Here is a 26,463-nt window from a genome sequence, read left to right as displayed (position 1 = left end):
TTTAATTATTGCCATAAAATTATCAAAACACTGTCATCTAAAACAGAGAATGATGTTAAGGTGTCAAACTAGTCAAGCAGGGTACATGCAAATCTGTGAAGACACTGGTGCAATGCTGTATGAAGATTGATACGAATAATATCATTAGATGTCAATGGAGAGGAAGACCCCATAAAGTTGTTTGCTGGGGATTCATGATGTGATAAACATGTCTGCAAGAATCATTGCTAATTTATATTTTAGCCTGCAAAATTTCAGTTGCTTCAGCAAGGTGTTGTAAACTCATTACTGATACAATCTCTGATACACTGCTGTAGTTCTGAAGCATAAAATATCCTTTTTCCCCCTCATCTTCCTTCTGCTTTTCCTAGTGTCTCCTCCATTTCCTAATTTTAATTTCTTTGTTGGTAGCGTTACCTGATCTTTTCTATGATCCCATTCTCCCCACTCTGTCTGCTGTAATATATTAATTAAAAACAAACAAATCAAATACTCCCTCCCTACTAAGAATGATGGTTTACCTGCACTTTGACAGCCATTAACTCTCATGACTTAAATTCTGTGCTTTGTCCTTTTATCTTCTGCTTTCTCTTGGATTTTACACTGTGTGTTCATGAGTCAGGAACCAGGTCTAAGGACTGGTGGAACACTCATACATAAGGATTTATCCTGGCATCTGATGAATAGTGGAGAGGGAAACAAACACATATCTTCCTTCCCCCACCAACAGAGAGCCAGGTAGTTCTGATTGCATTATATGCACTGGAAAATGTATAGTTTCAGGCCCCATATTTCCGTTTGAAATTTGTGGAAAGTAATACTCACGTGATACTGGATATTAAATTAATCTGGGGCAGCACAGGCATGCCAGGACCACTTAGCTACCAGTACTCTGCTTTTGATTTCAAGAGGCATAGAAAAATCTGTTACATCCAGACTATCATGGAGTCTATCAATTCTGTGTTACAGGTGTAAGGGATTTTGCATACAGTAAGTGTTCTGATATTAAGTGTGATGCATTCTAATGTAACAGTTTTTCCTGCTTTGAAACCCAAGTGGCTACTAAAAAGAAGTTATAAGTGACCAAACAAACGATAAACCATAAAAGGCAGTTTGTAAAGCATGGTTTTAAATTTCAAAGTATAAAAATGGAAGAAAAAGAAATGAATGAAATTAAAAACTGAATAAGTATTGAGATTTGTTAATATTCTTTCAATTTGAAATTGGCAAAAACAGTGAATGAAAATAAATCCTCAAACATTGATTGTCATTACCTAAAACATCTTTCTTTTTTTTTTTTTTTTTTTTAGAAGCCTGGGACATTTGTAGCACTTCACTTTGTTTTCTAATAAAATACAGCTCAAGATCACACAGATTTAATTATTAGAATTTTGAAAATAAGAAATGTCAGGAAAATTTGGTATGATGCACAAAAAAACTTCTGAAATAAATTGTTTTATTCAAATTGCTTCATATTGTATATAACAGCTGAGAAACATTTTTAAGTTTCTGTCAGGGGCCTTTGAAAGTGCCATACAATAACAATTTTGGATTTGTATCTTCAAATTGCTTCATACAGGAGAAAAGCTAAAAAAATCAGAAAAAAAAATGAGGACATACTGCAATGTAATCGCTCCAAAATGCAAACTACTTCCAAGTTTTATGGTTATTTAAACCTTGATACTCTGACACTAACCTGATCCTATTAGCCAGGTTTTGTCAGTTTTAACAACTATAAAACAATAAAATAAAAATATAAAAATTGAATATTTTGTTTCCTAGCAGAGCTGGGAGGGAATAGATTTTTCCCTTCTCATGAATCTTTTCCTGATTTCAGGTGTTGCACATTGCACATAGACACCTAAGGCATGATCAGCTATATGTCCACATGGGATACAGAGACAAAATTTTCAAGTTCCTGGGCTAAATTAATCATGGAAGAGACTTGAATTTACTGAACTGAAAGAACCTGAATTTACTCTTTCCTTCCCTCACTCTCTGGAACTATTTCTCTTTGAATAATTACAGAATGCCCAAACTCCCCAAGTATTATTCTCTTTCCCTTTTTCTCTTTCCCTTTCTGTCTATCTGCCTGCCTGCCTCTGTTTTTGAAATGAACCATTTTGGGGTTTTGGCATGGTGCTTTTTTTTTTTTTTTTAAAGTATTAAAACAGACAGTATGGTGAGTAGAACAGTAGATGATAGGAAATCCTGCCAACAAAGTTATTAAGAGGAAGAAATGGAGAGGAGACACCTGGAAAAATAGAATGCTGATAGAGGAAGAAAGAGACATTTTATGCTTCAGAACTACAGTGATATTTATTAGAGATGACATCAGTAATGAGCTTCCCCAGTTGAACTGTCTCCTGCCCTATGTATTTATAGCCATGGTTTCCATTTTAATGGGTCAATATTTTACAGCAAAAATCAACTTCCCTGAAAAATGCCCAGCTGCACGTTTCCTGTCTACACCTGTTCATGGCAATGTTTTTTTCTTCCTGGAAATCTTAGACAAATACATTGGAACACAGTTGTGTGTTTCTAAACACCATGTTACACAATCTATAGTAATTAAGTATAGATGGTTTCTTTTGTTTGTTTGTTTGTTTGTTTGTTTTTTAAACAGATATTCAATAAAGAATAGTCAGAAAAATATTCTCTGACAAATATATATGAATTAAGTAGTTACAGAAGAGTCTTGAGATCTTTAAAAAAAGGATATTTAAATGTAGATTGCTAGCTTGGAGTTTCAACTTGTAGAAGCCCTTTTGTATATGTGGCAAAAGTGAGAAAATGGCTGTAGAATATTGATCTTTTACTATGCTATAATCTTTGCCTCTGCTCTGCATTTGGTTTACAAAGACATAAGCATAAAGCACTGAAGGATTAAAGCCCTTAAGTTTTAATTCGGTGTTTAAGTGTAACTCATTGTTTCCTCTGCATAATGCTAGGGACTGGTTGAGCCCTGCACTAAATTAAGCTCAAGAGAGAACACACATGAATAGGTAATATTTTCTTCCCCTATTCTTTCTGTATGTATTGCACCATGCTCAGATGATAGTTTCGGAGCTTTAAACCTATGTGCAAGTACACCAGTCTAGGATCTAGGGACATGATTGTATTTTTTCTGAATGGCTTTGTACTGTCATGGAAAGCTCTGCATTATAACAATTAAAGAAATAATTTTTTGCATCCTTTGAGTATATATGAGTATCATTCAGATTTTATTACTGCTAAATATATTCCCTTGGACCAAATTAGTGATCAGAGTTCCTTAAAAATGTAAATAAACATAAATCCTAACACAAATGGATGGCATATTATCCATTCCCTTCCTCTTCAAATTTTTCCACATAATCATTTAGCTATTTTTCAAAGTACACAGTATTCTACTCCAAACACATACAACGGGTTGGAGGAGTTAGAGGTGGAAGAAAGTGAGGCAAAAATATGGTCTTTAAGAACATCCATCCTTCTAGTGGGAGTAGCGCAAGATTATTTTTTTTTAAGCAGCAATGATACTTTTTGTTGGTACATTATAAAGCAGTTTGATGCAATTCCTAAGCATGTTATACAGCATCATACTGACTTTTCTTTTTCTTTTCTGATCTGTCTCAGAACTGTGTCTAATATTTTACAAATATAAAAATAAGTATTTCCAACACACACAAAAAAATTACAGATTGTGTAACTGCATAAAAGATATGATTACATGAAACATAACTAAACAGGTAGGTCTGTTCAGTTCTTAAAAACAGGACTCTCAAATGAGAGAAAAGGTCTTTCAAACTAAATGTTTGCTAAAAAAAAGATTTCATTCTGTACTTCTATATTATTTTTAACTGGCCATTATGACAAGCATTTTGTCTGCAAAATAATCCATACCTCACTGGCTGCTGGATTTTCCCCAAAAGCAAAGACCAAATTGGTGCCATAAAAGGACAGATGACATTAACAAAGTCTAACTACACTCAGAACATTAAATTTATGATCACACACCTGCAGATGGTGCTGTTCCACAACATTTCCTGCATAAAATAGAATTAAAATGCATCAGTTGGTCTATTCTTTGATCTTTCATTATATATTGCCATACAGTACATACAACTTTTACATAAAATGGTTGACTGTGTGTGAAGGCCAAACTAGATGGAAAATGATACATAAAGATATAATGTTTCCCCATCCCAAAGATACTTCCTTTTTTTCCCTACCCCTTCTTATTATAATGTTAGCAGTTTTCCAGCGATGTCATATTTCTTTTTAATAGTATGTAGCATTTTAACATTGTTTTTTGTGAGACGAAAAATTGTAGTTACTTAGAGAGGCTATGTTTTAAATTGTGTTTCCATTTCAAACATGCTACAGTGTATAAACCATTGTTAGCAAATGTTCTCCTGTGCTAATTTGTGCACAGGTTGTGTTTTCCTCAATCCCTTTGGTGGCAGGGAATGATACTGAAGAGAACAGGAAAACTCATCAGATCAACACGTGGCTTAGGGGCTGGTGCCATCGGCGAAATTTTGGCTTCTTTCATCATGGGGAGGTTTACACGGCACCGGGCCAGCTGGAGACAGATGGAGGTCAGCTGTCTCACAGGGGGAAAAGAATTCTCGTGTATGAGTTGGCGGGGCTCATCAAGAGGGCTTTAAACTAGGTTCGAAGGGGGAAGGGGATAAAACCAGGCTCACTAGAGAACAGCCTAGGGACGGCACGCCAACGTTGGGGGAGAAATTGGTAGCCCAGCTCAAGTGCATCTACAGCAATGCACGTAGCATGGGTGGCAAACAGGAGGAGCTGGAAGCCATTGTGCAGCGGGGTAGCTGTGACTTAGTCACCATCGCAGAAACATGGTGGGATGAGTCTCATGACTGGAGTGCTGCAATGGATGGCTATAAGCTCTTCGGAAAGGACAGGCGAGGAAAGAGAGGCGGTGGGGTAGCCCTGTATGTTAGGGAGTGCTTCAATTGTCTACAGCTCAATGATAGTGATGATAAGGTTGAGTGCTTGTGGGTAAGGATGAGGGGGAAGGCCAACAAGGCAGATATCCTGCTGGGAGTCTGTTACAGACCACCTAACCAGGACGAGGAGGCAGACGAAATATTCTACAAGAGGCTGGCAGAAGTCTCACAGTTGCTAGCCCTTGTTCTCATGGGGGGCTTCAACTTTCCAGATGTCTGCTGGAAATACAACACAGCAGAGAGGAAATAGTCGAGGAGATTCCTGGAGTGTGTGGAAGATAACTTCCTGGCACAGCTGGTGAGTGAGCCTACCAGGGGAGGTGCCTCGCTTGACCTGCTGTTCACAAACAGAGAAGGACTGGTGGGAGGTGTGGTGGTCGGAGGCCGGCTTGGGCTTAGCGACCATGAAATGATAGAATTCTCAATACTTGGTAAAGCAAGGAGAGGGGCCAGCAAAACCACTACCATGGACTTCCAGAAGGCAGACCTTGACCTGCTCAGGACACTGGTTGAGAGGGTCCCTTGGGAGGCAGTCCTGAAGGGCAAAGGGGTCCAGGAAGGCTGGACATTCTTCAAGAAGGAAGTCCTAAAGGTGCAGGAGCAGGCTGTCCGCTTGTGCCGTAAGAAGAACGGGCAGGAAAGACAACTGGCCTGGTTGAACGGGGAGATCTTGCTGGGACTCAGGAAAAAAAGGAGAGTTTATCACTTGTGGAATAAGAGGCAGGCAACTCAAGAAGAGTACAGGGATCTTGTTAGGTCGTACAGAGAGGAAATTAGAAAGGCAAAAGCCCAGCTAGAACTCAACCTGGCCACTGTCGTAAGAGACATCAAAAAATGTTTTTAAAAGTATATTAATGACAAAAAGAGAGGCAAGGAGAATCTCCATCCTTTATTGGATGCGGGGGGGCATGTTGCCACCAAAGATGAGGATAAGGCTGAGGTACTTAATGCTTTCTTTGCCTCGGCCTTTAATAGTCAGACCAGTTATCCTCAGGGTACTCAGCCCCCTGAGCTGGAAGACAGGGACGGAGAGCAGGATAAACCCCCCATAATCCAAGAGGAAGAAGTTAACGACCTGCTACGCCCCCTGGACGCTCACAAGTCTATGGGGCCGGATGGGATCCACCCGAAGGCACTGAGGGAGCTGGCGGAGGAGCTTGCCAAGCTGCTCTCCATCATTTACCAGCAGTCCTCGTTAACTGGGGAGGTCCCAGACAACTGGAGGCTTGCCAATGTGACGCCCATCTACAAGAAGAGCCGGAAGGAGGATCTGGGGAACTACAGGCCTGTCCTCAGTGCTGGGGAAGATTATAGAGTGGTTCGTCCTGAGGACGCTCACAAGCCATGTGAGGGACAACCAGGGGATCAGGCCCAGCCAGCACGGGTTCATGGAAGGCAGGTCCTGCTTGACCAACCTGATCTCCTTCTATGACCAGGTGACCCACCTAGTGGATGAGGGAAAGGCTGTGGATGTGGTCTACCTGGACTTCAGTAAGGCCTTTGACACTGTCTCCCACAGCATTCTGCTAGAGAAGCTGGCGGCTCATGGCCTAGACAGGTGTACTCTTTGCTGGGTAAAAAACTGGCTGTCTGGCTGGGCCCAGAGCGTTGTGGTGAATGGAGTTAAATCCAGTTGGTGGCCGGTCACGAGTGGTGTTCCCCAGGGCTCAGTACTGGGGCCGATCTTATTCAATATCTTTATCAATGATCTGGATGAGGGCATTGAGTGCTCCCTCAGCAAGTTTGCAGATGACACCAAGTTGGGTGGGAGTGTTGATCTGCTTGAGGGTAGGAAGGCTCTGCAGAGGGACCTGGACAGGCTGGGTTGATGGGCTGAGGCCAACTGTATGAGGTTCAACAAGGCCAAGTGCCGGGTCCTGCACTTCAGCCACAACAATCCCAGGCAACGCTACAGGCTTGGGGAAGAGTGGCTGGAAAGCTGCCTGGAGGAAAAGGACCTGGGGGTGCTGATTGACAGCTGGCTGAACATGAGCCGGCAGTGTTCCCAGGTGGCCAAGAAGGCCAATGACATCCTGGTCTCTATCAGAAATAGTGTGGCCAGCAGGAGCAGGGAGGTGATCGTGCCCCTGTACTTGGCACTGGTGAGGCCGCACCTCGACTACTGTGTTCAGTTTTGGGCCCCTCACTGCAAGAAGGACATGGAGGTGCTGGAGCATGTCCAGAGAAGGGCAATGAAGTTGGTGAAGGGCCTGGAGAACAAGTCTTCTGAGGAGCGGCTGAGGGAACTAGGATTGTTTAGCCTGGAGAAGAGGAGGCTGAGGGGAGACCTCATCGCGCTCTACAACTACCTGAAAGGAGGGTGTAGCGAGGTGGGTGTTGGTCTCTTCTCCCAAGTAACTAGCGATAGGATGAGAGGAAATGGCCTCAAGTTGGGCCAAGGGAGGTTTAGATTGTATATTAGGAAAAATTTCTTTACTGAAAGAGTGGTCAGGCCTTGGAACAGGCTGCCCGGGGAAGTGGTTGAGTCACCATCCCTGGAAGTATTTAAAAGACGTGTAGATGAGGTGCTTAGGGACATGGTGTAGTGGGTATGGTAGTGTTGGGTTGACGGTTGGACTTGATGACCTTAGAGGTCTTTTCCAACCTTAATGATTCTATGATTCTATGATTCTATGGCAGTAGAAATAAAATATTGCTCCAGAGATAGAAAACTTTTCAAAGCTGTATTTATTGCCAGAGCAGAAGACTGAGGGCAACATGTGTTATCAAGTGAATTATTTCATCCTTCTGTGGTATAATTTTAATCTGATTTCCATTGGAACTTGTTGTATTTGTTTTATTCCATAGTTTTGCCTTTTTTAATCACGCATGAAAGTATCACTACTACTACTACGACTGTTATTACTACTAGTAGTGCTATTATTACTTCCACTATTAATTTGCACAAATCATGGCTCTATACATTATTGTCTCTTTATGGAGAGTCTAATTCTAGACTCCATTCCAATGGGACAGTCTTGTTTAAATTAATAACACTGCACCAATGGGAATCAAACTAGTCTCTGAAAGTAAATTATGATTTCCATATTTTAGAACATAACATGATATTGTAACTGTATTTGAGTATTGAGAACACTCAGTTTCAGAAACATTTCTATAAGATATTAACACAAATTGCAGGAGAAGCCCTAAATAGTTCAACAGAGATTTTTTTTTTTTTAAGTGACGATCTCAGAACATTAATATTTTATAAAAGTAAGGAATAACAATGAATTTTACTTAAACATTAAGTCTCCGAAGTTTTTGGCAGTATATAAATCAAAAAACATTAAACACACTTAAAAATAAAAAAAAAAAGATATGCACTTGATAAGTAGATGTTAAGTTTTAGTTACAGGATAAGTTGAAGGAATGCGAGTGATTTAAATGCGAAGTCTTTACCCACTGGCATTAGTGGGACTATTTTCATTGACTTCACTGGTGTCATAATTACATATGCTATTCTTCCATAGTCGAAGCCACTCATTGAAACCAGTGGGAGGTCAGAATATTTCAGGGCTATAAACATAATTATTGAGTTTTCTGTTGGTTTTGCTGGGATATTTACTTTGAGGGTCTATGTTATGCCTTCTAAAAAAGAAATACACCGGAAATGATTCACTACTATTTCTTGGGAGAAGGGATGAATCACTTTTTTCCACTCACTCTGTGGAGTAAACAAAGGATTTGATAATTAGTAGATTATCAGGAGATCCTTTGGATGCCCTGTGCATCTTCAGTATCTCTGATGCTTCACTTCACTCTCTGTTGTATGTGGAATTTGCTCTCCAGAAAGAGAAAATATGTCTTCAAAACTTCCTAGTTCCTAAATTTAAATTTTGCAATGATATCTGTCAATACATGAGGAAACTGATCTATGTCATGTATACCTTCAGTTCCGTGGTGGTAGCCTGTGGACTCATGCTTCTCTGGGTTCATTTGTGATATTATCATGTTAGGTCCTGAACAGAACTCTTAATTTTAGCTCCATCTTGCTTCCTTGTTCAAAACTTAACCTACTGCAAATCTGCTTCAGATCTGTCGATAATACATGTGTTCTCAAATAGGTCAGTCTAATGTCCGTCCATACCAGGTACTTGGATTCTTGATTCTTACAGACACACATTGAAGTGGTTTGGATTGCCTGTTGCTGATACCCATTTTTTGTCTTCAAACAGTAAGATTTTTCAAACTTGCTCATACTCAGATTCCACTTCATGAGCTGTAAAGTGACTTACTCAAGCAGTATAATACAATTCTGCAAAATATCAGAAAAAAATTTAAATTATTTTTAGTACAAGTTTGCTGAAGATTACCTTTGGTAATGCAAATATGTGTACAAATAAAATACTGCCTATTCTTGACAAACAAATAAACGCACTAGATTTGTAGTTGTTAGTGATCTGGGGTGGGGGGAGGGGGCGTCACATCAAGAGACAATACCATACAATTCCCAAATTTCCTTCTATTGATTATTATTTTTGCTCTTTGTACATAACTGTGTACTGTCAGAGACATGGAAAATAGTAATATTTTCAGTGCTTGTTATGTATTTGTAAGTCAATTTGTAAATATCCACACTGAATTTACTACATATCTCTTCTGCTTGACTGTACAACACTAGCACATGCCATGTCATTTAGACAGAAATGGATTAAACTTAAGAACTCACCAGATAAAAGCCCAGTGCTTTGACCATACGTGCAATAGAAATGTTTGTGGTTTTTTTTTTTTTTTTGAGGACCTGTTATCCCTTTTTCATGTTTTTAGAGTGTGGGGAGGGTTTGGTAGGAGGGTATCCCTGCAGTATAACTAACCAAGACAATAATGGGGCATTTGGTTAATTAATGAATGAATTCATTTAACTACTATTTAACTGTATAGTTTCTGGAAATGAAAATTCTTTTGTTGCATACCAAAGATAAATTTGGAGGAAAGGAATATGAAGTAACTCATCTATCTTGTCATAGAATAATCTACTAATGTAAAATTTTTCATTCTATTTTCAGTTGTGGCTACCTGCAGACATAATATGAAAGTCTTCAAATTCATTTTTTTCTACCTATGTGATAAATATTTCTCAAAGGCATTAGTTGGTGTACCGTGTGCATAATACACTGGTTGTATTATACAGAAATTAATCTTTAACCCATGCTGGAAAATATGCTGGAAAATATTTCCAGGTTTTGATTAGTTAGATTTACTAAGCTGATATCTATAGTCTCCTAAAAACAAAAAAGTAGACAGTAGACAGTAAACCCAAATGTGTTCTCATGGTATGTTTAGAGAAGGGCATCAGAAGAGAAAATTAGATGACATTTGTAGAAAGTGATGCCATGTATCACACAACATGTTTCAGTTCAGTTTGGTGAAATACCAGTGCAGGTTTCTGTTTATGTTGTGCAAATGACAGCCTGCTCTATGCTAACAAAATGTCTGTTTGGCGATATGCATAACAGGTTTTTGATAATTTAAAATTATATGTTACTTAAATATATTTAATTTCTAAAATAACTTTCTTTTTGTATATGAATTTACTGATTTGTTCCAATTTTTCTACTCCTTATTTCTATAAATAATTACAATTGTGTGTTTGATGATAGTGTCTAAACAATTTGTTACAATTGTGTTTAGAAGAGTTGAAAAACTATCTATCTAAAATTTTAATTTGTCATTGAATATAAGTTTAATGTTTAGTCTAAAATTTTGAATTCTCTGTTACTGATCTCTGTCATACCAGGGAGCCCAGCACTGGACACAGTACTCCAGTTGTGTCTCACTGGTGCTGAGTAGGGTATAACCTGCTTTTGCTTGCGTTGTGGTTTAACCCAGCAGGCATCCAAACACCACACAGCTGCTCGCTCACTCCCCTCCCCACAGTGGGATGGGGGAGAGAATCGGGAAAAAAAAAGTAAAATTGGTGGATTGAAATAAAGTCAGTTTAATTTCAGGTCCCCTGTTATTAAACTGCAAGGCTATGCATTGGTGTCCTGGTTTTGGTTGGGATAAAGTTAATTTTCTTCCTAGTAGTTGGTATAGTGCTGTGGTTTGGATTTAGTACAAGAATAATGTTGATAACACACTGATGTTTTTAGTTGTTGCTAAGTACCCTATACTCAAGGACTTTTCAGCTTCCCATGCTCTGCCAGGTGCACAAGAAGCTGGGAGGGAGCATAGCCAGGACAGCTAACCCAACTGGCCAACGGGGTATTCCATACCACATGACATCATGCTCAGTACATAAACTGGGCATTGGTCGGGGAGGGGCGATCGCTGCTTGGGGACGGGCTGGGCATTGGTTGGCAGGTGGTGAGGAATTGCATTGTGCATCACTCATTTTGGATATTTTATTAATTATGATTAATATTATTATTTTCCTTTCCTTTTCTGTTCCATTAAACTCTCTTTATCTCAATCCATGAATTATACATTTTTCCCCCCAATTCTCTCCCCCATCCCATTGCGGGGGAAGGGGGGGAGTGATCAAGTGACTGTGAGGTGTTTGGCTGCCTGCTGGGTTAAACCACAACAATTGGTTAATGCCTTTTTCCTGAAAAAGAATGGGCTGGATTTGCCTTTTTTGTAATATTTTTCATTAAAACTTATAAATAAGTCCAAATATTTTATCAATACAACACTCTCCCTCATAATCTCTAAAATAAGTATCAAATGATTGGGACTGTGTATTAATGAGTGAATGTCTGAATACTTACATAAAAAATTAAAATGCTTAACTAGATTGCATAGAACTACCTCAAACTGCTTTAAGACATATAGCTTTTTGCACTTAATTAATTGAACCTGCTTCCTGAGGATGCATTTTCCATGAATTGCCAAAGAGATAATTAATTATTCTTCATATTTGGGGAGACTCACTTCTATCTAAGGTTCACTTTAAACAACTCACATAGGTCTTAGATTGCCCATGTTTAGGAGGCCAGACTCCATGTTTGGCCCAGGAAGAGGTGTAGGATGTTGCAGGGAGCAGTTCAGAGTAATGATGCTAGATGCCCCAGGTTAGGTAGTGCAGGTACACTACGTTGCTATTCACCCAAAATACTGACGTAGGGAATATGGATGTGGCTTCTTCTGATCATAGGCCAGAATTATTTGACAAATGTGGTAAAGTACTGAAATCAGTACAACTGAATATATTTCTCTACCAGGGAATGTGCCCTATCAGAGTTATTCTACAGATGTGAATCTTAAAAACAACTAATTTCCCACAGGATTTCCTAGGGATACAGGCAGACCAAGGATTTTCAGTATTAGTAAGAGGAGTTTGTCTTGTAAAAATAAACAGAAGTACAGATCCTGCTAAGCTACTTGAGATGTCTGCAGTACCAACATCTGTGTCTGAGTTTAGGCATCTAGATTCAATTTGTAGTCAGTGGGAAAATGCAAGCACTTGAGTATTTAGTTCACCTAGCAAATTTTGATTGTCTCCTTTTATCCATGAAATGAGTCATGATTTCAGAGTGACTGTCTCCTTCAACCATAATGGAAGGTTAGGATGTTTATATACATACAGCTGTACTTGTTCAGGCGAATCCCTACTTAACAATAGTCCGTGTTTCTAGAACTAAGTGTCTCCTAATCATCAGACCTGTAAGGCTCATAAAACAGCCTTCAAATTGGATTTGTGGGGGCAAGAAAAAAAATAACAGTATCTGCAAATGTTTCTTACAGTCTTGTGTTCCTGTTAGATCAACTACTCATGTTGAGTAATATACTCAGTGCAACATTGCAATGGGATAGGTCTCTTGGTCATGTCTAATTGCCTTTATAAATAACAACTTCTTGTTGCTGTCAGATCACAGTAACAAAGGCATATGTAACCTCAAAACCGTCAGGAAAAGAACACATTCACCACTGGGAAACCACTGGTATGTGGATAGCTTATTTATACAAATGCAAATGATTAAGTTATGTGTTTCCCATATTCAAAATGGCAGCTAATGTACTGCAAATAGAATTTCACCAGGATTTCATTATAAATTTAAAAAGCAATAAAAAAAAGTGTACTTCAGCAAAATAATTGCCACAGAAAGATAGTAAAATATCTTTTTTTAACCTAAAGGTAAAAAAGGGTAACTGCTGAGATTATCTGTTTGGGGTTTGTTTGGATTTGTTGGTTGGTGTTTTTTTTGTCTCTCCTGTTATTCATAAAAAAACTTAAAACCTTGCATTTATAAGACTAAGCAGATTTTCCCCTTCCTCACCTTTCATGCTCACACCCCTCTCCCTACACACTTGTCTCTTCCACACAAAAATAATTTGTGAGATAATATGCAGCAAAGAAAGGAGGAATAACATGTTTAGAAGAATAAATTGAATCTTTTATATGAGTTGAGTTATAAAAGTCTTGTGTATTTTAAAGCATAATGGTCTGATTTCTGTTTGTGTCATTGTGGAGATGCCATTTTTTGCAAGGACAGCATAAGAGTTTTTACTCTTATCCTACTAATATAGAATTGGACTCTGAACATTAAGCAAGTGTGCATGTGTGTAGTGTATCTATTGGTGTTTTGAATTAAGAAATTGATGGAAAGAATTCTATTTTAAAATTGTTCTTTTGTTTCTTTCTCCTTTTTTAATAATGCCTTTGATTACAAATCATTTATACATACTTTGAGAGAGAGGTACCTTTAATAACTGATCAAACAAAGTGAGATTAAAGAAAATAGCAAATTTCTATCTTCTAACCTCAATAATGTTCAGTTAATGATAATGACATGACACATTTGAACTTGTATGATAAACAGAAAAAAATAATGAAACAAAAATAAGTTGAGTCAGTGAAGATAATTATGGTAATTTTATCCAGCTCAATTTCTCTTTCAAAAGAACGTATTATTGCTCTGATATTTTGTTTCCAACTACCTTGTCTCTGAGCCAATATAAACTAAGGGCAAACTGGACTACAAGCTCCCCCTTCTCCCTGCTGTTTATCAAAACCTTATCTGACTGAAAGATTCAAAGCCCTCAGTCACCTTTTTGAGTCCTGCTCATATCCAGTTTTCATTGTGAGGTGAAGGTGTTGGGGTTAAGGGAACACGGGAGTTTCAGTCTGGGGGCAGATGATACCCTGTGAGGAATAAAGGACATCTGGTTCCAAAGACTGAGATGCAGGCAATATGCCAGGTACAAAGTGTGTTCCTTGACACATCTTTTGAACGTGTTGTTAATTTTTAATGTTCAACCTTTTCCTTTCTAATTGCTGTAATGCTAAAACAGTAATTTGTGTTCACAGAATACCTTTCAAGAATTTTCTCCATTTCATTCAAAGTGAAATTAGATTAGATTAGTTTAGTTTAAGTGTCAGGACTCACCCCGTCTCTATCTAAGGCATAGTCCAGGGGTGGTGGTACCCATCCAGTTACAAGAACAATCTCATTTAGACACCATAATTACAATAATGACTAACATCCACTGCTTCTTAATTGTAAGGTCCTGAAAAATCAGTTGGAAATTAGTTAAGTATCAGGGTTTTTTCACCTTTCTTAATAAGGTTTCATAACTTTTTTAATTATTTTTATTCTTCTGAAGTTAGAGTGATCAAGTACTATCAGCTCAGAAGTGAGTTTTACCATTTCCTTCACCATGGAAATTTATACTTTAAATTGTATTAAGATCTGTTTAAGTAAAGTTGGCACCCACTGCAGTAGCTTTTAACATCTCCTAAGTGGGATTTTTGATACAACTAATTCTGCGGGATTCATAACCTATCTGATCTAGGTAATCTAAATATCATAGTTATACCACCGGCATCTGAACTGTACTGAACATAATAAAACAGTTGGGGAATTACAGTTTCTGCTCTAAGGTAACACTCTCCCAAATACATCAACACCCAGCTGGCACTTCTGTGCAGTCTCATTTTATACATCTCTCTTGGCAAAGGTTTATGCAAAGGTATATACACATATAATGCTTCTTGAATCAGTACTGGATTTAATAAACATTGGATTTCATGATGTGACTTCCCAGGAACGTTATATAGATATTAAAATAGGTGGAGAAAAATACCAACATTCTGGGTGGAGAACGGATGTCTGCTTGGATTTGTGCAATACCTCATACAGTGGAATGTTAATCTTGAGACATTTAAATTACTCTCTAATACATATAATTAAGCAGTATTTTGGTTTGTATTCTATTGATGAATAGAATTTTAAAAAGCTATTACAAACAGAAGTAGCATAGGTTTACTAATAATGTCAAAATTGCATTATTATAAGGCATATATGAGTACCTATTTTCTTGTCAGACTATAAAAACATGAACTAAATGAATGTTTATTATAGATGTTTTATTCATATATTAATTATTTATAAACTATATGAAGTTCCATTTTATATACAAAATGTGACTGTCAATAAATTCTGATAGCAACTGGAAGAAATTTAAATGTCTCTCCTAGAGGACATAGTCGTAAAATGCAAAATGTGGGCCTTTTCTTACATGTGTCTCTAGAAACAGAGTAGTTTTTCATTGCTGACACATCTGCTATACTTTATTTTGTTTTTCTTCTTCTCAAATTCAGAATAATTCTCAGGAGTAAGGTCTTTTCTTATTAAGTACTGCTTGACATTTACCTTTACATACCTGATAGATATTTGAAAATGAGCATCTGTCAATGCTATGGCATCAAATTTAAACTTATTAGTCATGCAAATAACTTGGCCTACAGACCTTATCAGCACCTTTTCAAATTTTCAGACAAACAAAATAAAAACACCCTAGCAGAACAAAACCAAACCATTTCTGGCCCTTGTCAGCATTAAATAATTGCCAGTTAGAAATTTGCACACCTATTACTATGATATTAAAGGTAAGGAAAAAAGGATGTTTAAAGGTTCTGATTATATCAATTCACCTTTTCCTCTAGTGAATTTAAATTTAAAGTTTAATTCACAACAATGGATTAAAAAATGGATGTTAGCTGTTAGAGATGTGGCTTGATCAAAATCCTGTGATGCTATGTAAACAACAAAGTGAATTAATCTTTATCCAAGTGTTTTAATGTTACATATTTTGTCTAACACTCAGAAGAGATACCTCAAAGAGATTATTCAATCTGAAGGTTGGGGTTTTTTTGCATAAAAGATTTTTTTTCTTGAATTTGAACAAATCTGAAAGGGAGCAGACAAGCCTTTCTTAAAACATTTATAACTTTGGAAACAAAAATATTCAGATGCGTTTTATTTCTCTTATATTATATATTGAGGTATGGGAGAGAAGGAGAAATATTACAGAATTTAAATTTTAGTTTGTTATTCAGTTTCGTTTTGAAACACACTTACAACTAATTTTCAAAAAAATGTTATATGAAGTTGAGTCAGTGGTATGTCCTTGGAGTGATGAAAGCTAACCAGATATGGGGCTGCATTACTAAGAGTGTAGCCAAGAGTTTGAAGGATTCTCCTCAAAGTATTTGCTTCTATTTGGCACTTATAAGACTGCATCTGCAGAATGTACATAGGTTTAGGCTCCGCAATACAAGAGGGGAACTGATATATTGGAGGAAGTCCATCAAAGGGTCACTGAGATGATTAGGAAACTGGAGCACACATAAAAGGAAGCTTGGAAAGTTTGTTCAGTCTGGAGAAGACAAAGCTATATGTTGTTTATTGCTGTCTTCCATTACCTAATGAAAAATTAGGGAGAAGATGAAGCCAGACTCTTCCTGGAGATTAATAGTGAAAAGGTAAAAAGCAACAGACACCAGTTGGAAGGGAAATTTGAATTAAACATTAGAAAGATAAAATTTACAGTAAGGTCATCAAACACTGGAAAGAAATTTCCAAGAAAGGTTGAGCAATCTCCAGTATTGGAGAAAGCAAAAATTTGACTGAACAAGGCCCTGAACAACCTGACTTTGAAGTTGGATTTTATTTTCAAGCTGATCCTGCTCTGAGTGGGGAGTTGGATCAGGTCACCTCCAGAGGTGTTTTCCAACCTAACTTGTTCTATGATTCTGTTACTAATTTTCTTTTCTTTTATGTACATTGCTGATGATAATAGTCTTCTACACTCAGCCTAGTACCATGCCATTGCCATCTATTTCATGCTTTCTTCTGTTCAGTGGTGAGGATATGTTAGTGCTGGCAATGGATCTTATTTCTCTGCCTCTTGTCCAGTCCTGCTTAGTAGTTATCTTTTTTCTGTTTCTTTTCCCCACAAAAGGTGCAAAGGTAGACCTACTCCTTTTGGAGAATGGGGTCAAAGGATGGGATTAAGAAGTCCACATTAAGTTCAGGAAACCCATAATCTTAGAGAGGGGAAGATGTCAGAGTCCTTTGAGGTGCAGCCTTCAACATGGAGTCCTCTTCCTTTTGCTTCCAGCCAGGTTGAATTGTTTATGGGAAAGGATTCATGAGGAGAGTAGGTCTCTTTTTCTATGCAGAGTCCTTGAAACTTTAGTGTCTGAAAGAAAGCAACACTCAGCAATTCCATGATGTTTTTTCGCTCCTGGTTTCATGAAATATTCAGATCTTACTTCACTTTATTAGTGTACTCCCCTATTTCCATATTCTTTGGGAACCTATCTTGCTTCTGAACAAAGCTTGAATGGCCAAAGGCTGATTTTACTATTTCTGATGAGGCTAGTGGGAGTGATATAAGTTTACCTGTGAACACCCTATAGAACAGATTTACATTGTAAATTGTTTCCATTTCATTCTGATACCGCATGACTTCAAGACACCAAAATAAAATGATGAAGCATTTCCCTAAGGGTTTATCTCATATCATGTCTGATTTATACAAGATTGATAAGTGTTTTAAATTTTTTTTTGGTTGTATAATAAAGGCTAGATACCTCGTAAGATGTTTGTTTATGAGAAATGCTTCGTTTTTGCAGGAGTATATGTAAGAGTGAAAAGTGGAAAACCACTCAGAAAACAGATAGTAAGAAAAGTTAAAAAAAAAAAATCAATACAACTAGGAGTGCCAAGCATCATCTGTACCATTTATACCTTTTCTTAGAACATGATTTGGGGCCATAGCAAGGGCTGAAGAAGAAGGAGCCTACGGGAGAATAAATAGACAAAAAATACGTTTTGAATTTTAATTTTCATAAAAGCCAGGGATAGGAAGTTCCACATATGGTCACCACTGAATATAAACCTTTTTAAAAGTAGATTTATATGTGGGAGGTATCAAAGTCTTCCAGCATAAAACTGTTTACACCTCAGTGGGTCATCTGTATTTGAGTACAAGAAGATTTAACAACTAGGTCATTTTGGTTTCAAGTCAACTGGCAACATTTAAGGATGTATTTAGTTCTAGCTCCATTATCTACAACCCGCAGATCAAAACTTTGATATAACTTCTTTAGAGGATCACATATGTCACCCTTTCATCTTTACACACCAAAAAGAATGGTTCCTCCTACATCTCTCCAGTCACTTAGTTATGGTCATCTTATTGCCCGCATAGGTGGTTGGGCCAAAGGCAATTAATATGTACATGAGGAAGATATACTTATCTGAGTAAACACTTGAATAGTATGGTTTTCTACAAAAACAAGTTTTAGTGTCTTAAGTGATTTAATTTCCCCTAAAATCTAAGATTTACCTGAATTTCCTTTGAGACAGAACTGCCCACTTATTTTATCATAGAATCATAGAATAGTTTGGATTGGAAGGGACATTTAAAGGTCACCTAGTCCAACCCCCCTGCTGTGGGCAGGGACATCTTCAACTGGATCAGGTTGCTCAGAGCCCCATCCAACCTGGCCTTCAATGTTTCCAGGGATGGGGCAGCTACCACCTCTCTGAGAAACCTGTTCCAGTGTTTCACCACCCTCATTGTAAAAAATTTCTTCCTTAAATCTACCCTCTTTTAGTTTAAAACCATTCTCCCTTGTTCTGTCGCAACAGGCCCTGCTAAAACGTCTGTCCCCATCTTTCTTTTAAGCCCCCTTTAAGTACTGAAAAGCTGCAATAAGGCCTCCCCAAAGCCTTCTCTTCTCTAGGCTGAATAAACCCAACTCTCTCAGCCTTTCTTCATAGGGAAGGTGTTCCATCTCCCTGATCATTTTCGTGGCCCTCCTCTGGACCTGCTCCAACAGGTCCATGTCTTTCCCGTACTGAGGACACCAGAGCTGGACGCAGTACTCCAGGTGGGGTCTCACCAGAGCAGAGTAGAAGGGCAGAATCACCTCCCTCGACCTGCTGGCCATGCTTCTTTTGATGCAGCCCAGGATACGGTTGGCCTTCTGGGCTGCAAGTGCACATTGCTGGCTCATGTCCAGCTTTTCGTCCACCAATACCCCCAAGTCCTTCTCGGCAGGGCTGCTCTCAATCCCTTCATCCCCCAGCCTGTATTGATACTAGGGATTGTCCCAATCCAGGTGCAGGGCCTTGCACTTGGCCTTGTTGAACCTCATGAGGTTCACATGGGCCCACTTACCAGTTCAAAAAAGGAAATATTTTGAGTTAGGTTATAGAACCCAAAACAAGTTACTCTGTATCTCTTTTCCTGCAGGTAATTTGAAAAGAATTTTCAAGAAATCTACAATTTTTATCCAAGAAAAATAAATTTCTCCAAATGATATAGATAGACAATACCTTGTGGGTAAGGATGAGGGGGAAGGCCAACAAGGCAGATATCCTGCTGGGAGTCTGTTATAGACCACCTAACCAGAACGAGGAGGCAGACGAAATATTCTACAAGAGGCTCGCAGAAGTCTCACAGTTGCTAGCCCTTGTTCTTGTGGGGGACTTCAATTTTCCGGACGTCTGCTGGAAATACCACACGGCAGAGAGGAAACAATCGAGGAGGTTCCTGGAGTGTGTGGAGGATAACTTCCTGACGCAGCTGGTAAGCGAGCCCACTAGGGGAGGTGCCTCGCTTGACCTGCTGTTCACGAACAGAGAAGGACTGGTGGGAGATGTGGTGGTTGGAGGCTGGCTTGGGCTATAGCGAACATGAAATGATAGAATTCTCGATACGTGGTGAAATAAGGAGGGGGGCCAGCAAAACCACTACCATGGACTTCCGGAGGGCATACTTTGGCCTGCTCAAGACACTGGTCGAGAGGGTCCCTTGAGAGGCAGTCCTGAAGGGCAAAGGGGTCCAGGAAGGCTGGACATTCTTCAAGAAGGAAGTCTTAAAGGCGCAGGAGCGGGCTGTCCCCATGTGCCGCAAGAAGAACGGGCGGGAAAGACGACCGGCCTGGCTGAATGGGGAGCTCTGGCTGGGACTCAGGAAAAAAAGGAGAGTTTATCCCCTTTGGAAGAAGGGGCAGGCAACTCAAGAAGGGTACAGGGATCTCGTTAGATTGTGCAGAGAGGAAATTAGAAAGGCAAAAGCCCAGCTAGAACTCAACCTGGCCACTGTCGTGAGAGACAACAAAAAATGCTTTTACAAGTATATTAATGACAAAAGGAGAGCCAAGGAGAATCTCCATCCTCTATTGGATGTGGGGGGGAACGTTGCCACCAAGGATGAGGATAAGGCTGAGGCACTCAACGCCTTCTTTGCCTTAGTCTTTAATAGTCAGAGCAGTTATCCTCAGGGTACTCAGCCCCCTGAGCTGGAAGACAGGGATGGCAAGCAAGATAAACCCCCCATAACCCAAGAGGAAGAAGTTAATGACCTGCTACGCCCCCTGGACGCTCACAAGTCTATGGGACCGGATGGGATCCACCCGAGGGTACTGAGGGAGCTGGCGGAGGAGCTTGCCGAGCCGCTCTCCATCATTTACCAGCAGTCCTGGTTAACTGGGGAAGTCGCGGGAGACTGGAGGCTTGCCAATGTGACGTCCATCTACAAGAAGGGCCGGAAGGAGGATCTCAGGAACTACAGACCTGTCAGCCTGACCTCGGTGCTGGGGAAGATCAGGAGCGGTTTGTTTTGAGGGCGCTCACGAGCCATGTCCGGGACAACCAGGGGATCAGGCCCAGCCAACACGGGTTCATGGAAGGCAGGTACTGCTTGACCAACCTGATCTCCTTCTATGAGCAGGTGACCCACCTATTGGATGAGGGAAAGGCTGTGGATGTGGTCTACCTGGACTTCAGTAAGGCCTTTGACACTGTCTCCCACAGCATTCTGCTAGAGAAGCTGGTGGCTCACGGCCTAGACAGGTGTATTCTTCGCTGGGTAAAAAACTGGTTGTCTGGCCGGGCCCAGAGAGTTGTGGTGAACGGAGTTAAATCCAGTTGGTGGCCGGTCACGAGTGGTGTTCCCCAGGGCTCAGTACTGGGGCCAGTCCTGTTCAATATCTTTATCAATGATCTGGATGAGGGCATTGAGTGCTCCCTCAGTAAGTTTGCAGATGACACCAAGTTGGGTGGGAGTGTTGATCTGCTTGAGGGTAGGAAGGCTCTGCAGAGGGACCTGGACAGGCTGGATCAATGGGCTGAGGCCACTTGTATGAGGTTCAACAAGGCCAAGTGCCGGGTCCTGCACTTCAGCCACAACAACCCCAGACAATGCTACAGGCTTGGGGAAGAGTGGCTGGAAAGCTGCCTGGAGGAAAAGGACCTGGGGGTGCTGATTGACAGTCAGCTGAACATGAGCCGGCAGTGTTCCCAGGTGGCCAAGAAGGCCAATGACATCCTGGTCTGTATCAGAAATAGTGTGGTCAGCAGGAGCAGGGAGGTGATCGTGTCCCTGTACTTGGCACTGGTGAGGCAGCACCTCGACTACTGTGTTCAGTTTTGGGCCCCTCACTACAAGAAGGACATGGAGGTGCTGGAGCGTGTCCAGAGGAGGGCAACGAAGCTGGTGAAGGGCCTGGAGACCAAGCCTTATGAGGAGCGGCTGAGGGAACTGGGATTGTTTAGTCTGGAGAAGAGGAGACTGAGGGGAGTCCTCATCGCGCTCTACAACTACCTGAAAGGAGGTTGTAGTGAGGTGGGTGTTGGTCTCTTCTGCCAAGTAACTAGCGATAGGACGAGAGGAAATGGCCTCAAGTTGTCCCAAGGGAGGTTTAGACTGGACATTAGGAGAAATTTCTTTACTGAAAGAGTGGTGAAGCCTTGGAACAGGCTGCCCGGGGAAGTGGTTGAGTCACCATCCCTGGAAGTATTTAAAAGACGTGTAGATGAGGTGCTTAGGGACATGGTGTAGTGGGCATGGTGGTGTTGGGTTGACGGTTGGACTGGATGATCTTAGAGGTCTTTTCCAACCTTAATAATTCTATGATTCTATAATTCTATGATTCTACCTGAACCACTCTTACAATGTATGGAAATACTTAGTAGGCCCAGTCAGTAGCTGGGGTTCCACAGCTGAAAAGAAATCTCTGTCCCAAGGTGCTTACAACTTTTTACGTGAGAGATGATAAATACAAAGAAATATGAAAAGCATATCATAGGAGAAGGTGAAAGTCTGAGATTTTTAAAATATCTGTTTGTAGGGTACAAAATGTCCAGTTAGAAGGTTCCATCTGTACTGTCAGAAGTTTCCATCAGTATCATCGCTGTCTTTTCTTTCATCCTCTCATCCTATCCATTTTCTACTTTGTGATGATCATTTTACATGCCTCAGCTTTTCCTTTCTTGTCCTTTTATGCTCCCATCTTTTTGGCTGGTCTCCTTGCATCTGTTGTAGTTTGCCTTCTCTGCTTTGCTATCTTAGAATTCATTGACAAAAATTTCTACTTCTATTACCATAAAAAAGCAGTGTGTGCTTATACAGAAAGCCGGTTATAAAATTGAAGAATAAAGGATAACAAAGGAAGAAGACGATAGTATTTCATACTTCTTTTTACTCACAGCTCTCCTGTGCTTACGCTGACTTGCTTTAGTCATGCCAGCTGTAGACATACTATGGAAGTATGAAAGAGATGTTTGTACAGGAAAGTATAGATCCAGGCAGCCTGAACCCTGGGGAGGGAAGGCAGGATGTCACCTCTGCCTCTCTCCTGTGTACATCTCTTTAGAAGACTTCTCACATTTCATGAGCTCGAGAGCTAGTTGGAAGAATAGCTTTCAGCTGTTGAACTACAGGAAGCATTACAAATCCCAAAGATATCTTCTAGGGTCCTACCCCTCTATGTGCTGGCTAAAATGTTGAGAACTGAACATGCTTTTCCTTTTGTACAGCCAGGGCAGTTACTGCTGCTTATTATGTTCCCAGAGCTCTCCTGCTGACATTACACCTTACATAGGTAGAATATTTCTCACCACTGCCAGCCCTGCAAAGGTGGTTACCAATTCACACACCCAGCACAAACACCTTGGTATCCCATGCCACGATTTACTACTTTGTGTGGAAATAATATGTTTGTGTGGAGAGTCCACCTTTTCTTGTGTGAGTGGAACTGTTATTTATTCAATTGAATAAACAGCATTTGTATGCAGCCTTAATCATGAACATTTTGGAGACTGGCATCAAGCACTAAGTACAATCCTGTCAAATAGCTGGCAGTGGATTAACTTTGACACCTAGAAACATGCCAAATTCTGACAGAATAAGAACTCGCTGTATACCCAATGTCAATCATTCACTGAGTGCCACTCCAAATGCTTATCCTGTTAGTGATGACATCAATCTGCATTGGCATTCAAAATGCTGTTGCCCTTTGAATGTAGAATTGAAAGCAACGGACAAAACCCCAAAGCGCATGCATTTTAGCAAGCAGCTATTCTTCCTTAAGAACTGGTGGTCACCTCTGATGTGGAGAGGCTGCTTTATTAATGGGCCAGTCAATTTACACAGCTGTTTGCAAAAAAAAGGTATCTTTACTGTAAGGTTAATCTATTGCTCTACAGTCAGGCTCACTTGCAAGCAAAGTGATTTCCATCATGCACTAAAACTTCACAGAACTATTTAGGTCTAATTCTAGTTACATCCCAAGTTGTAAAAGTCTACTCGCAGTAACACCTAATAATGAATCACAAGGGTCACGCATACTTTTTATATGCTAGCCTAGTTATCACAGAATCATAGAATCATAGAATAGTTTGGGTTGGAAGCGACCTTTAAAGGTCATCTAGTCCAACCCCCCTGCTGTGGGCAGGGACATCTTCAACTGGATCAGGTTGCTCAGAGCCCCGTCCAACCTAACCTTCAATGTTTTCAGGGATCAGGCAGCTACCACCTCTCTGGGCAACCTGTGCCAGTGATTCACCACCCTCATTGTAAAAAAGTTCTTCCTTATAGCTAGTCTAAATCTACCCTCTTTTAGTTTAAAACCATTCCCCCTTGTCCTATAGCAACAGGCCCTGCTAAAACGTCTGTCCCTATCTTTCTTTTAAGCCCCTTTTAAGTATTGATAAGGCCTCCCCGAAGCCTTCTCTTCTCCAGGCTGAATAAACCCAACTCTCTCAGCCTTTCCTCATAGGAGAGGTGTTCCACCCCCCTGATGATTTTCATTCTCTGGACCTGCTCCAACAGGTCCATGTCTTTCTTGTGCTGAGGGCTCCAGAGCTGGACGCAGTACTCTGGGTAGGCTCTCACCAGAGCAGAGTAGAGGGGCAGAATCACCTCCCTCGACCTGCTGGCCACGCTTATTAAAGCACTCACTTTCTAAGTGAGAGAAGAAGAGACACCAAGGTTCAAACTGAGGGGTTTCAAAGCTATAACCACCAGATATTTAGGCTTCCATTTATTTGATTTTCTCTTGTCTTCATAAATCCTGCATTTCTGCCCGCACAGTGACGCAACCCAAGAGTAACTTTCCATTTTCCCTTTTCCTTTTTCATTCTCCCTTATTCTATAATCCACCAGAGTGAGCATGACCTTGTGAAGTAGAGATGAAACTGGCAGAAGGACCAGGACAGGCTGGATGAATGGGCTGAGGCCAATTGTATGAGGTTCAACAAGGCCAAGTGCTGGGTCTTGCACTTCGGCCACAACAACCCCATGCAACGTTACAAGCTTGGAGAAGAGTGGTTGGAAAGCTGCCCAGAGGAAAAGGACCTGGGGGTGCTGGTTGACAGTCAGCTGAACATGAGCCGGCAGTGTTCCCAGGTGGCCAAGAAGGCCAATGGTATCCTGGTCTGTATCAGAAATAGTGTGGCCAGCAGGAGTAGGGAGGTGATCGTGTCCCTGTACTTGGCACTGGTGAGGCAGCACCTCGACTACTGTGTTCAGTTTTGGGCCCCTCACTACAAGAAGGACATGGAGGTGCTGGAGCATGTCCAGAGAAGGGCAATGAAGTTGGTGAAGGGCCTGGAGAACAAGTCTTATGAGGAGCGGCTGAGGGAACTAGGATTGTTTAGCCTGGAGAAGAGGAGGCTGAGGGGAGACCTTATCGTGCTCTACAACTACCTGAAAGGAGGCTGTAGTGAGGTGGGCGTTGGTCTCTTCTCCCAAGTAACTAGCGATAGGACGAGAGGAAATGGCCTCAAGTTGCACCAAGGGAGGTTTAGACTGGACGTTAGGAGAAATTTCTTTACTGAAAGAGTGGTGAAGCCTTGGAACAGGCTGCCCAGGGAAGTGGTTGAGTCACCATCCCTGGAAGTATTTAAAAGATGTGTAGATGAGGTGCTTAAGGACATGGTTTAGTGGTTATAGTGGTGTTGGGTTGACGGTTGGACTTGATGATCTTAGAGGTCTTTTCCAACCTTAATGATTCTATGATTCTATGAAGTTGAAAAGGAAATTGAACACATCTTCTCTTTCCTGGGCAAGTGTTCTAACTATTAAACTGTTCAAAAGTGTAGTAGCTGTGCACCAGTAGTGATAGATTAAAAAGTGGGCTATGTTTAGTTAAGTCCTTGACCTTGGGAACGGACTCAACTAACCAGATCATACTTGGCTAGAGACCACTAACAAACAAGCCTGAGGCAAGTTCTTAAGCTCTTAAAAAAGGTGAATCATTTAATTAAGATATGTGTCCTTCCCTTCATCTTGCAAAGTTACAACTGAAAAAAAGAAAGACTCCTAAGGTTTAACTATCGCTGGAAATATACTTTTCCTCCATGTATTTCCTATTAACCATGGATAATCCCTTGGTCAGCATGCATCAGCCACAAGTAACTCTTTGGAGACATGTCTATCTTGACAGAAGACTTGGTGTTTGATCCCCTGAAAAACTCATCTCAGACCCTGCAACCGTTTTTTGTCTTGGAGATACAGAAATTGGGCATTCATTTTAGAGAACTTACTTGTAGAGTCAGATCATCAAATACTCTTATGAAACATTCTATCACAAATTACATACCTCTACGACTGTTTAGCTGCTACAATCCAGTCATAGCGTTAAGTTTCAAGTGGTATATTTAGGCAAAGCACACACCAGAGCTACTGTGAAAACTACCAACCTCAAACAGGAACAGAATTCTTATTCCTCTATCATGCTAGCAAGTCCTAATTCTAAGGCCTTTGCAGGCCCATTTAAGCCATCTCAAAACAATAGTAATTGTTTTAATCTGGACTAGCTAAATGATATGAACATTCACTAACACAGGGCAGATGTGTGTTCTCAAGGAAACTAGATGTTAGACCATCGAATACTGTCCCTTCACATTATTAAACACAACTACATATAATTCCTTTCATAAATTTAGTAGTCTCTTTCTTAAAACATGATTTACTC

The sequence above is a fragment of the Calonectris borealis genome, chromosome 1 (genome assembly GCF_964195595.1).
Source record: "Calonectris borealis chromosome 1, bCalBor7.hap1.2, whole genome shotgun sequence".
Taxonomy (NCBI): domain Eukaryota; kingdom Metazoa; phylum Chordata; class Aves; order Procellariiformes; family Procellariidae; genus Calonectris; species Calonectris borealis.
The sequence above is the reverse complement of the archived record's forward strand: the minus strand, read 5'-3'. Positions refer to the sequence as shown.